Source organism: Brassica napus, assembly GCF_020379485.1.
Source record: "Brassica napus cultivar Da-Ae chromosome A5 unlocalized genomic scaffold, Da-Ae chrA05_Random_6, whole genome shotgun sequence".
Lineage (NCBI taxonomy): Eukaryota > Viridiplantae > Streptophyta > Magnoliopsida > Brassicales > Brassicaceae > Brassica > Brassica napus.
The window spans coordinates 52,132-66,218 of NW_026014043.1; the positions used below are offsets into that span (position 1 = coordinate 52,132).

At 34.2% G+C, this 14,087-nt stretch overlaps 1 non-coding gene across 1 annotated transcript; it reads left to right on the plus strand.

Moving 5' to 3' along the window:
* The first annotated feature begins 12,856 nt into the window (after positions 1 to 12,856).
* Positions 12,857 to 12,964, plus strand: LOC125594328. Its single transcript, XR_007329814.1, has one exon. It is a non-coding gene; the product is annotated as a small nucleolar RNA R71 (small nucleolar RNA).
* Positions 12,965 to 14,087: the final 1,123 nt, after the last annotated feature.

The following is a 14,087-nucleotide window of genomic DNA, read 5'->3' on the forward strand; positions in this document are numbered from 1 at the left end:
TGTCTATCGTATGTGTCCTGCTCAGTGGTATACTTTCTATAATTTTCACATCGTGTGGGTCCACCAAATCACTAATTGCATGCGAGTTCCAAGTTCGCGAAGTGGAATCAATTAGAGAATCCGCTGTAAGGTCAGGGTAGAAATTATGTTGGTTTTTATTGGCTGGTCTCGGGCGGGTGGTTGGGAGCCATGGATCGTTCCATACAAATATAGATGATCATGATCCCACCCTTTTGATTTGTCCTTTTCTTACCAGAGATCTAGCAGATACGATACTCCGCCAGCCATATGACGGAGAATATGAACGGATCGGTTCCAGGGGTGAGGCGTTCCTGTAATACCGACCTTTGAAAACACGAGAAAATAAAGTTTTTGGCTTCTCTATCAGCCGCCACAACTGTTTAGCGAGAATCGCTGTATTGAAATCAGTGATATCTATAAACCCCAAACCCCAAACCTCCTTCATCCTTATTGACACATACATTGTCCAATGATTTCCAGTGCAACCTCTTATGCTTCCCCCTAGACTCCACCAGAATTGTGCTACCGCACTCGTCAGTTTTTTAACGGTCGTCTTAGGTAAACGATAGAAAAACACCACATGATTTGGTAATGCTGTAACCACTGATTTAATGATCACTTCCTTTTCCTCCTTTTGTGAAAAACCTAAAAGTCCAACCATTGACTCTGTTATTTAGTCGATCCTGTACAAAGCTAAAAACTTGTATCTTGGAGCCTCCGAGATTTTCCGGTAAACCTAAGTAAGATTCCATTCCTCCTAAATTCTGGATACCCAAAATATCCCTTAACTTCTGTCTGGCAGATTCTTCAATTTTATGGCCAAATTGGATGGAAGATTTATCAAAATTTATGAGTTGACCTGATACTGTCTCATATTTCTTTAAAATCCTGAGAATTGTTTGGCACTCCTCTTTCTGAGCTTTATAAAAGAAGAGGCTATCGTCCGCAAATAACAAATGAGATATCGATGGACATGCTCTAGCTACCTTCATTCCCGTTAGTTGTTGCCCTCTCTCCGCCTTTTTTATGTTTGCAATTAAAGTTTCAGTACATAGAATAAATAAATAAGGATATAAAGGATCCCCTTGACGTAAACATCGATGTGGGACAACGAGACCACGTGGTTGACCATTTGGTAGAACCTGATATTGAACCGATGATATACACTCCATCATTAGTTTAATCCAATGAAGATCAAAACCCATCTTCTGTATTAAGGCCTTGCTAAAATCCCATTTCACTCTATCATACACTTTACGCATGTCCGTTTTAATTGCCACATACTTTCCTTGACATGCCGTATTGGTTCTCAATCCAAGGAACATTTCCTGAGCGATAAGAATTTTATCAGAAATCAACCGTCCTGCCACAAATGCCGATTGAGTTTCTAATATGAGAGAATGGAGGTATATTTTCAACCGCTGACACAAAACCTTCGAAATAATCTTATGCCCCTCATTACATAGACTAATTGGCCTCAGCTCTGTCATTCTTGTGGGCCTCTCTGTATTTGGAATCATACAGATGTTAGTAATATTTAACCTTGAGTCCAATTCTCCAGAAACCAGAAAATTATTCACCATATCAACCAGATCATCCTTAATAATATGCCAAGAGTGTTGAAAAAAAATAGCTGTCATGCCATCCGGTCATGGTGCCTTCTCTTGATGCATCATAAACAAAGCCTCTTTAACCTCAGCTTCGGTCTTCTTAACAATCGTTGACTCATCTAAGGTGTGATACCTGGTGTTACCTTTGTGAGGAAACTATCAAAATCCGATGGTGAAGTGGTACTAAATATATCTTCAAAATAGTCTACTGCCACCTTTTCCACACATTATCCTCTGTAATCCAATTTCTGCAGCATCATGTAGCCCCACAATTATATCACGAACCCGTCGTTGCTTGATTAAAGCATGATAGAATTTTTTGTTAAGATCTCCAGATGAGTACCACATATTCCTACTTTTCTGATGCCAGTAATCCTCTTCATCCTTATATGCATCTTGTAACTTCCTAAATACCTCCAGAATATCCTCTGGTGACCTGTTGTTATATGTTTGTACCTATTCGAGAGCTTTCTGTACATCATTTATTTTTTCCTTTCCATTAGGGAGATTATTTTTCCGCCATTTAGCAACTTCATGGCGACAATTGTTAATTTTTGCCACTATACCTTCAGCTTGTCCTTCTCTATAATCTGACCAGCCCATTGTAAATGATTCCATAAGACCTTCTTGTCCAATCCATCTCTTATCAAATCGAAACTGCCCTTTTCTCCTCAAAACTTTATCTTCTAGGTAAGCCACCACTGGACGATAATCAGATGCCACCATCCCTAAATATTCTGTATAAAAACATGGAAATAGAGTGTGCCACTCCTCGTTTGCTAAAGCACAATCTAGACGACATCTGATCATCACTACCCCTTTTCCTCTTCTCTCTTGCCATGACATTTTGTTTCCCGGAGCCGGAAACTCCAATAATCCACTATTTCTTCTTATGTTGTTAAAAGGAATAAATGAATCCACACTTCTCAAAGAACCTCCCTCTTTTTCATGATTTCCAGTGATCTCATTTAAATCGCCAATGATAAACCAGGGTTCAGATCGTGAGAGCCTATATCTAGTTAATCGCCCCCACACTTGTTCCCTCAGTTTTTGGACTGGGTCACCCTACACAAAAGTTAGATAAACTGTTTTCCCAAGAGCTACCGCTTCCACATCTATCATTCGGTTGCTGGAGTATAAAATCTTAATCTGATACTCATTATTGTAAAAAAGAGCTAATCTCCCACTTCTCCCAACTGGGTATCTACTGTAACCAGGTTATCAAATCACTAAAGTTTGATTGAAAGTCTTGAACAAACTCTAAATCTTGCTTTGTTTCAGATAAAAATAAAAAAATCTGGTTTATATTTATGTCATATCTCTTTTAGATAACTTATAATCCACTTACTTCCCACTCTTCGGCAATTCCAACTTAGGACTCTCATTTTAAAAATATATGTAAATGCTCCCTAGAGTTATTGAGTTTGGATTTAATGATACCCTAAATTCCCGAACACCGTAAACCCAAAACCCATCGCCATGAATAAGGTGAATATGAGTCCATGTTATCCGTAAATATTATCTTTGTCCATACTCAGCACGACATAGATTACATTAGCTGTGATTATACCATTACAAAGCCATAGCAGTTTTGTCTTCTGAAAAGGAAAACTGATCCTATATTTTATCATTCTGACCCGTGAAACCATAACAAACCCCAACGTTAAAGAAATTGGAACAAATAAAAATCCCTGCAGTTCATCACAACGTAGGAACTCGAATCCATGATCAGCCCCTACAATGTTGGACCAATAAACAAATAGTGGAGCAATGAAAATATACAAATCATTCCACTTATAACCAAAATCATTACACTTATAACCATTTAATAGCCACATTTCAGAGCCAATTATCCTGATAACTTTTTTCCCATCTCTGAAACTGTTTTCTCTGTCCAAAAAAACCACAAGCATAGCAAGTATAGATTTCACCCCTGATAATAAAATTGTAGAGAAAACTAAATAAAATTCCACTTCCGCTCTTGTACCTACTTGATCATCAACCTGCATTCCCTCTGAAAAACACCTCGTAGTATTTTCCAAATATGTATCTCTTCTCTGCAACTGATTTGATAAGACCAAGTCAAGAGTTTGCAGCGCTGTAAGTAGGCCAGAAAATTTGATCCAGCGGTTCAGTGAACTCCAGTCGAAACACCTATTTCCAGTTTTCCCACAAAGTCTTGATAATCTTGTGATAGATCCTCTGGATTCCACATCCATCTCGAAGATCCTAATGATGACACTGAACCCATTAATCAATAGACTACTATGACAACAAGAACCCGTACCAAAAGAACATAAAAATATATTCATGGCAGCTACTGTAGACCCAAACATAAAATCACCAATACCCAACAAAATCACACACCACCAATCTTCGTGAAGAAAGAGTTCAAGAAATTTTGTTATGTTTCCAATAATTATCGTTTCTCCCTTCAAGTACAATAGCAATAAATCCCAGTACGTAGCTACTGAAAAAACCCGAAGACCTGAAGAGACTATAATACACTTGTACCCATTTACTAGCCCAAACTCAGAGCCAATAATTATCCTTTTTCCATCACTGAATCTGTTCCTTTATCCAAAAAAGCTACAAACGTATCTAGTGGTGTGCCCGCGATACGCGCGGGGTGTATGATAATTGTTCAACCATGTGTTTGGTATGTGTTGATGTTGATAATGTTTATACATGGAATTAGGTCCCAGATTTTGTGGTGCTGAAATGGTAGTCATCATTGTTGTGTTACTTGAGTAGTATTTAAGTAGTTTTAACATATGTACGCAATGACTTATGGTTTTTGAGTTAGTGGGTAGTAAGTTGGTCATGGCCATCACTCACGGGAGAGAATGACGATGGTAATTCTTCTTGCTTTACTTTATTTTCATAATTTAAATTCAGAAACAAAACATCTCCGTTTTTATACGTAAACATTTAAAATTTGTCAACTAGTTCTATACATTCTTCTTCGTCGACAAAAACCTCAAAGGAATAAGTAGAAGATGCATCAGTTCTCATAAACGGTCTTTGTGGAATCTGCGAGATTTTTTATTATTTTTGGAACACAACCAGCGAGTACATATATGTATGTGTGTGTGCAGGTAAAAGATCAATTTGCATATATAAGCTTGTTTCATTTTGGAGGCTAGAAAAGAGTCAATACTTTGAATGTTGTCCATTTTCCAGGTACATAATCACATTCTTTGTTCATTTCTCCTCTGTATGGGTGGGCACTTCAGTTGTTTTATCGATTCGGTTTGGGTTCGGTTTGGTTTGGTTAATTTGGTTCTAAAATTTTCTAACTGAAGTAAATCATAATTAGTTTGGTTTGGATCGGTTTCGGTTTGGTTTGTATTCAGCTTGATTTGTGTTCCGGTTCCTTTCAATCGGGTTCCCTTAGTTTAGTTTTTAGGAGAAATCATGTTTTAAAACATAAACACATGGTCACGAAATCATCATGTTGGTTACGATGAAAAAATTAATTATGTAAACTAAATCCAATGTAAAATTAAAAAAAAAATATTTTTAAAACCCCATAAAGTTTATAAGAACACAATCAAATCAAAGTTAACTAACATAAATAGAACATGAAAAAAACATCGTTAATAATGTCTCTTAAAAATAAACTATGTAAATTAAATCTAATACAAAACTGAATCAAAAACCTTAAAAACCATTAAAAGTTTATAAGAACACAATCAAACCAAAGTTAACTAAATTAAAAAAAAAACATTGTTAATAAAGTTAACAGTGACTTTAGCTGTGGATAAGCTTAGGTTATTTTTGAAAAACTATAAATTTCAAACCTGTTAATCGAGAAGATTGAACCCTCACATATGTTTGAAGGTGTTAAGCATGTGTGCGTTCACATAGCTGTGGATAAGCTTAGGTTATTTTTGAAAAACTATAAATTTCATTTGTTCATCAGAATTATCATCTTTGATGACGAGCAGGTAAACCCAAAAAGTAGGGTTTCAACGGTGTTGTCACAACAACTGAGTTTCAAGTCGGATAACAAAAGATTCCAGGTGGTTGTTTCAGAGTAGCAGGAGGATTGAATTTCACAGAAGAATACGTCCCTATTTATAGATACAAATTTTCTTAGTAACTATTGAGAAAGAGTAGGGATATTAAATACAACGTAGTGGAAAGAGTAAATTTAATGGCATAATCGAAAAACTTAAATGGTGAATTGAAGTAGCAAATAAATAAAACTGCAGCCGTAACAGAGGAGTTGTTCGGAAGCGTCGTGATCTTGCGGCTATGCTCTGCATATCCAACGTCAAAAAAGTGGAAACCCTATAAACGTATGGGCCTAAATAAATAAATAATATAACAGCCCAATAACTTACTTAATACAGCATTTGGTCCATTAACATAAACAAAAATATGAGATGACACGTGTCGCATTTTGGAGCCCGCTTCGTTGAGGTGGAGGCCTGAGAAATGAGAATTATAGGATAACTAGTAGACACTAAAGTATTATTGATTGCCAGAAAAAATCTTGATGAGATAAATAACTATTCGAAAAGAGATTTGGTTTAAGGATGAGTGAACATATCAAACTTGTTCTTAATGCTTGTTCGAACTAATTTAATTCGTAAAGAGATTTGGAATTATAGGAATTAGACATAGATTGATTAATCTGCTGCGATATCTGCTTAACTTTATCATTGTAATTTGAGTTCTAGAACTGTTCTTCAGAAACCATGATATTTGTTTGAATTCAGGTATGATATCATGTTTGAATTCTCTAGATCTAGCACATTTTTCCCATCATTTACAACTCTCTTTTATTTACCGTTTTACTGCATTACAATTATTGATTTCTAGCTTAATATGAAACATAAAAATTTTGTGGATTTGATTCCTAAGTATTGCGCTGCACCTTTGAAAATGACATAGTAGCTCAAGGGTAAATCGATAATATAATCTTAGAGTATTCTGAAAGAGTATTCTCGACTGAAGTCTGGAGTTTTGAATCCTGGATGAAGAGTGAGAGTTTGGAGAGTTTGCAACTTTTGTTTCATAAATGAGTGGCTAAGAGGTACAAACCAGTATCGTAGGAGTTGGTGATGGAGTGTCATTGGATATATAGTGGCTAGTTTGGCTGTTTGAGCTTGCATCAGTAGATTCCAAAATGATCAGGGTAGCCGGATACGTATAAAGGAAAACAAAACAATTTTCTTTTGTGGACTAACATTTTTACTATTATCCAGCTATCATCTTTCATTTTTATACTTTATTAGAGTTAACCGAATAAATTGGAACATAACCATTCAATTTATAGATTGTACATTTATATAAATCGTTAGTCACTGGTTCAATCATACATATGTGATTAAGTATACTTTAAATTATATCCATTTATTTACTAACGTAACCATCAACAGAATCCAATAGCCGGTAATTTTAACACAAAATATTAGCTAACTAGGTTAAGACCCGCGTCTTGCGCGGAATGAATATTATAGATATAAATTATTTTATATATTATATATTTATAACATATTATGAAATAATAAATATATATTGAATAATTAAAAAGTCATTATCTACTACTTATATAATTAAATTGGTGCGAACATATAAATAAATTTTATAAATCGGAAAAATATATTTTCTATTTGATATGGTATACAATTAAATTTAAATGATAATAACATATATATGGTATATTTTAATATTAATATTTATTAGATGATGTTTTTTGCTCATATTTGTTTTTTATCATTTGTATCTGTTATAGCAAAAAGTCTATTGATAACAAAATTTTCACTGTGAGATTAATGGTTTAAGCAATTTATAATATTTTAAGAAATTAAGTTGTCAATATTTTTTCAAATTGTTTATCAAAAAAATGTTCAAAGTAAATTTCAAAATTAAGATATTTATGTATTTTTATATGGCATATAGTTTAATTTAAAATGATACATATATTTATATATCTTTTATTTTTGATACTTATTAAATGAGACTTTCAACTTATATTATTTTTTAATTATTTGTATCATGTCATAACAAAATTTTTAAATCATAGATCACAAAATTTGAATGTGAAACTTTTAACAGTTAATAATTTATACTCGTTTTTAAATATTCAAAATATAATATAAATAATTTTTTTAATTTTTATTATATGGTTACTATGATTGTTTAATTTATTTTAATATCTCAAAATTAATCAAATATAATTATAATAAACACTTATTTTTATCAAATCTTTATTATTCAAAATTATTAATTGTCATATATACTTTAGCCACATTAAGGAATTCCATAATATTATTTAAGAAAATAATGAAGCACATTAATAATGTATTTATGGTGGTTTAATAAAAAAATTAATATATATGTAGATGGACCAACATATTTCTCTAAGGATTCTAAGAATCATTTTAGTGATGACACGTGGCTACAAAAAATATTGCAATGCTTCTCAAATCCCTTATATATTAAAAGAGAAGCATTGTAATAAATGCATTCACATTATAATAGACACGTGGCAGCCTCACAATGATTTGATAATAAATATGTTAAACGCGTTCACACTATAGTCATAAATGTGTTCACACTATGTACTTTGTGATTTTTTTAATATAAAACTCACATACATAGTTCCAATAAAACTCTGGATTTTTCGGTTCGAATAAAAATAGATAACGAATCAAAAGCCAAACTATATATATATTATTTTTATTGTTTACAGATAAAATTGAGCAAAATATTCATAAATTTTGATTCGATTTGTTATCCGTTTTGATTTGAACCAAAAAATCTTGATATTTGAAACTTTACGAAACAAATCAAATACTAAAATACAATATCCAAAAAAGAAGCAAATCACTAATACCAATATTTTTAGGAACATATATCTAATTCGATATGTTATATGCATATATATACATATATGAAAAGAATTATATATATTATACTTTATATCAGTTTTACAATATAAATTTATTATATTAGGTACTAAAATTAAAAGGTTATATAATGTTTTATTTTTGTAATAAAATGTTATTATATTATTTTTAAAATTTTATTTTATTTACGAATCAAATCGGATATTCTTTAAAATTCTAAAACATTTCGGATATCGGAGTCACCGAATATCTAGGTAGCTAAAGATCGAATTGACAAGAATGCTTCCAAATATCCAGATACTTGATATGTGTCCACCCCTATTTACGAATATAATTTTATTTTCTTTTGATGAAAAAATGACTAATGTCAAGGTCTTTTTTATTTTAAATAAATTTTAATTTTATCTTTCATGTATTATTCTGAACAAAAATGTCATTTAATATTAATTAACAATATCTTTATATATTTTTCAACTATTTTTATATACTTTTTACAATTTTGATGATTGTTCCATGCTTGCAAATTATTTAGTTATTAACTAATTTTGGTGCAAATCGCTCTATTAAAAAAAAATTCTATTAATTTTTCTTTGTATAAAATCGGTACATAACATTCAAAAAAACAAGGCCACAATTAGGTTCTACTGTAAACAATATATTTTGTTTCTCTGTCTGTACATAAGCAGTAATTAAACAGATAATTAAGCATATGATCTTTTCTCTATCTGTTCATAAGAAACAAAATAAAACAGATAATTAAGCATATGATTTTTTAAGCCTATGATTTTTTCTTGTATATCTGATTAACTTGTACATTATAAGCAAGTACTTTGTCTCTTTCGTCGTTTACTACAATGGTCTAGCATTTCCAATGATAAAAGAACTTAAACAGTATCTGTAACAATCTACTATAAAGTAAATCTATTCAAATATTATATTAAACAATATAATAACAGAAATACAATAATAATTTACAAATTTTGAAATATTATTTATTTCTATTTTCTATAATTATACAATTTTATTACTAATTAATTTTTCCATTTTTTTAAATCATAAATTTTTAATCGTAATATTATTATATTCTTTTATATATCTAGAAATTTAAAAATCTTGTTTAGTTATACTTTTTGATAATTATACAATTTTTATATCAAAATTTTTAATTAGTTTTATTCAAATTTATTTAATATATAATTTATTCTAAAATATAAATTTAAAGTAGTATTGGAAAATGCATTACATGACAATCGAGACTTTTCAAGCCAATAAACTTTCCTTCATTTCTATCGACGCAGTTGCGCAAATTAAACGCATAAACGTCTAGAAATATGACACTCTCAGAAATCCAATAAAAGAACTCCTCTTTCGCAGCTTCATTTAACTGGTATATGGGAACATGAGCCTTGCCGTTCTCATCAACATGAAGTCCAGACCGATCACAAATATCGACCAAATCTAGTTTTGACTTCAAATTATCCTTCGTTTTACCTTGGACATTAAGGATCGTGTTCATCAGATTGTCGAAAAAGTTCTTCTCAATATGCATGACATCTAAATTATGCCGTAACAGATGATCCTCCCAGTATGGCAGATCCCAGAAGATGCTTTTTTGTGCCAGTTGTGAAGTAAACCAGCAGCATCGACTGGAACATGTTCATGTCCACCTACGTCTGGCGTCCTATCTGCACCAAAATCTCTGAACTGTTTCAACAAATCATCCCCACTAATTTCAAGAGGAGGACTGTCAAAGACCTTCTTGTTCTTCGTAAACAAAGTCCTACTCTTACGATATGGATGATCGGGTGGTAGAAATCTTCTGTGACAATCAAACCAACACGATTTCCTTCCGTGTTTAAGTTGGAAAGCATCTGTGCTATCTTGGCAATGTGGACATGACAATATTCCATGCATTGTCCATCCAGATAACATACCATATGCTGAAAAATCACTTATTGTCCACATTAGTATTGTCCGCATCTGAAAGTTTTCTTTATACGAAACATCGTATGTCTCAGGACCATGCGTCCATAGTTGTTGTAACTCATATATTAGTGGCTGAAGAAACACATCAAGTGATCTCTTAAGATGCTCTGGCCCGGGAACGAGAATGGAGAAAAACAAAAACTCTCGTCGCATGCACAAACTTGGAGGTAAATTGTACGGTGTCATAATTACTGGCCATAGAGAATATTGTCTTCCATGCTTCTCAAAGGGGTTGAAACCATCGGTACATAATCCAAGATAGACATTTCTTCTCTCATGCGCAAATTCTGGATATGTTGATTGAAAATGTTTCCAACCTTTTGCATCTGAAGGATGTCGAATCTGACCATCGTCTGTGGAGTGCTCTACATGCCATCTCATTGGTTGGGCTGTGCGTTCGGACTGATAAAGCCTCTTTAATCTTTCCGTCAAAGGCAAATACCATATCCTCTTGTATGGCACCGGAACTCTTCCACTCATATCATGATAACGAGGTTTTCCGTAAAATTTGCAGTTATCCTGGTTCTCATCCTCTCTCCAATATATCATGCAGTTGTCGATGCATACATCTATCACCTCATACGGAAAATTAAGACCCGCTACAAGTTTCTGAACCTCATAGTATGAACCCGGTGCGAGATTATCCTCTGGCAGAACACCTTTAACAAAATCAGCAATCGCATCCACGCATTCTTCAGCCAAATTATAATATGTCTTAATACCCATCATTCGAGTTGCAGATGATAAAGGTGAATGACCATCTCTACATTCTTTGTACAAAGGTTGTTTTCCTGCTTCCAACATATCAAAAAATCTCCTAGCTTCTACATTGGGTTCTTCCCCTCTATAATGATCATTTACCATCTGTTCGGTACCTACACCATAATCTACTTCCGTTCTAGGTTCTTCTAACCTATCCACATTCTGAGGTTCGCTACTACTACCATATTCATAACCAGTAGTTTCTCCATGAAGATACCAAACTTTATAATTCGGCATAAACCCTTTCATATATAAATGAGTCCAAACATCTCATTCCTTTAAATTCCTATTATTTTTGCAAGAAGAACAAGGACATCATAACGTACCGGTATTTGCTTCTGGTTGTTGTTGAACAAACGCCATGAATTCGGTAATGCCTTTTGCGTATTCTTCTATAAGTAAGTTGGTGTTTGGATCCATATGAGGTTTATACATCCACGAACGAAAATAATTTTAAGAAGACATGATTTTTTTCGAATTTGTAGAATGAAGAGAGTGAAGAGGGTGGAGAGTGAATGAGGTGAATCACAGAAGCTCGTATTTATAGGAAAATATGCCGACAGTTCCGACGGAAGGGTTGTCAGATTTCTGTCTGAAATCTAAAAAATTTAAATGGCTATAAAACGGTCAAAAACAGGTCGTCAGAATTTCGTCGGAAAGTTTTGGATTGTTTGTCGGATATTCGTCGGATATTCAATAATTTAAAATATTTTCAATGGTCAAAAATATTCCTCGGAAATTTGTCGTTTTTTTCGACGACTTACCGACGAAACCCAAATTACCGAACTATCGTGTAACGGTTATTTACATCCCTCGATATTCCGTTGCTTTGTCGTCTGAATTTTCCGACAAGCACATATGTCGTCGGAAGTCCGTTGAAATATTCTGACGAATTTCTGACCACTAGCATAATTAGCATTTCGTAGGATATTCGTCGGAAATCTCTCGGGATATTCCTACGATTCTTGTCTCTGTCGGAATTTCTGTCAGATTTTGCCTAGTTTTCTTGTAGTGGCATTGGTAATGATTGGAGCAGGCTGCTGGTTGTTCTGCAGTTTTAGGTTATGGTGTTGGTTCCCAGCATTGCTGAGAAAAAAGGTTCGTCCTGAAAAGTTATGAAGGTAAGACTTTTAATAACCCGTGTTTTGTGCCTTGTCAGCAGAGTTGTCTGCTCCATTATTGTGATTGAACAGATGTGGATTGTTCCTCATGTTATTGTTCGGGTGATAGTTGTTTAACTGCTATCCTTGCCCATTGACATAGCTAACCTCATGATGATCTTCCGCCGGCTTGTCTATCTCTGGCGCAGCGTCCTTAGCGTTCTGTTCTGAAGTCGACTTCTCCATGATGAATATCTGATTCTGATTATTTATAATCAACTGGTCCACCTTAGCTGACAACTCATCTATTTTTGATGTGTCAACACTGTTGACCTTCATGGAGCGGTCAGTTTATGGGTTCTTATTAGTAGAACTGGAAGCCATGGTCTCGATCAGTGCAAAGGCTCCTTCAGTCGTTTGAGTCATGAAATTTCCATTACTCGAGAAATTAAGTTGGTTTCGCGCTTCTAAGCCAAATCCATCATAGAACACTCCCAAGAGATAGTCGTTATCGAACCCATGGTGGGGGCATTCGCTGCGGTAGTTATTGAAGCGCTCCCATACATCACAGAAGGGCTCATCATGGATCTGACTGAATGTGGAGATCTTGTTCCTCAAGGCTGTAGTTTTTTGCCTTCTTGAAGAAGTTGCTCAAAAATGCTGATCGGACATGCTCCCATGTTGTGAAAGAGCCGGTTGGAAGAGAATCTAACCATCTGGCGGCTTTCCCATCAAGAGAGAATGGGAACAGTGTGCACTTGATGTAGTTTGGTGACACACTACTTGCACGAGTAAATCCGCAAACTTTTTCGAAGTTCTCGATGTGATCCATCGGTATTTATGTCGGGAGACCATTGAACATCTTCCTCTGCACTAGGTTGATAAAAGAGGGTTTGATCTCAAAGTCATGTCTCTGACATGAAGGAGGGTTGATGGCAGAAAGAGTAGCAGGGAAGTTACGCGGAAGATTCCTCTCTCCTATCGGAACACCTTGCTGCTGTTGCTGCTGTGCGGCGTGTTCGGCTGCTTGCTGAGCGGCTTGTTCGTGCGCTTGCATGGTTTGCTGCATCTGCAGCAGAGAGATCATCTTGGTTTTCGTGATCATCCATTGTGGTGTTAGTTGGCTTTGGTTGTTGTATGTTTATTCGTTTCAATCTTGCAAGTTCCTGATTTGAAAGAATGACTAGGTCTCTTTGTGCGTTTCTCCAAGTATGCCTACTAGTCATGCACCTGGAACATTAGCTGCAACAAAAAGGAATAAGCAAGTTAGAGGTCTTAGACTTAATGTATAACCATAAAATAGAGTTAAAAAGCTGGTCCCCGTTGCTACAACGCTAAAAATTGATACCTAAAAATGAACCTTTGCTACTGTCAAGTTAACAGTGTTGTTGTAATATGTTTAAATTCAATTCCAAAGGACCACTTTAAACTTTATTCTATTGGTTTCACTATAAGCTAAAACACTAGTGGAGTTTGAAATTGTATTTTCGTGATAAAAAAAATAACAAGATTAATCAAAGAATGAAAACTTAATAGGAAGCCAGCCTAAGGTCACTTTATCGGTGTCAATACTGAGCCAAAAATGATTCAAACACGATTAAGTACAATCTAGAACTCAGATCACTCATAGAACAGTCTACTGTCGTGGAACTGCCCACTATGCGATCGATCTTGATACCTAAGATCTCGCTTGGAACAAGATATGATGGCAAGCATTAGAGATCAAGTCCGATAGATTCATTAAA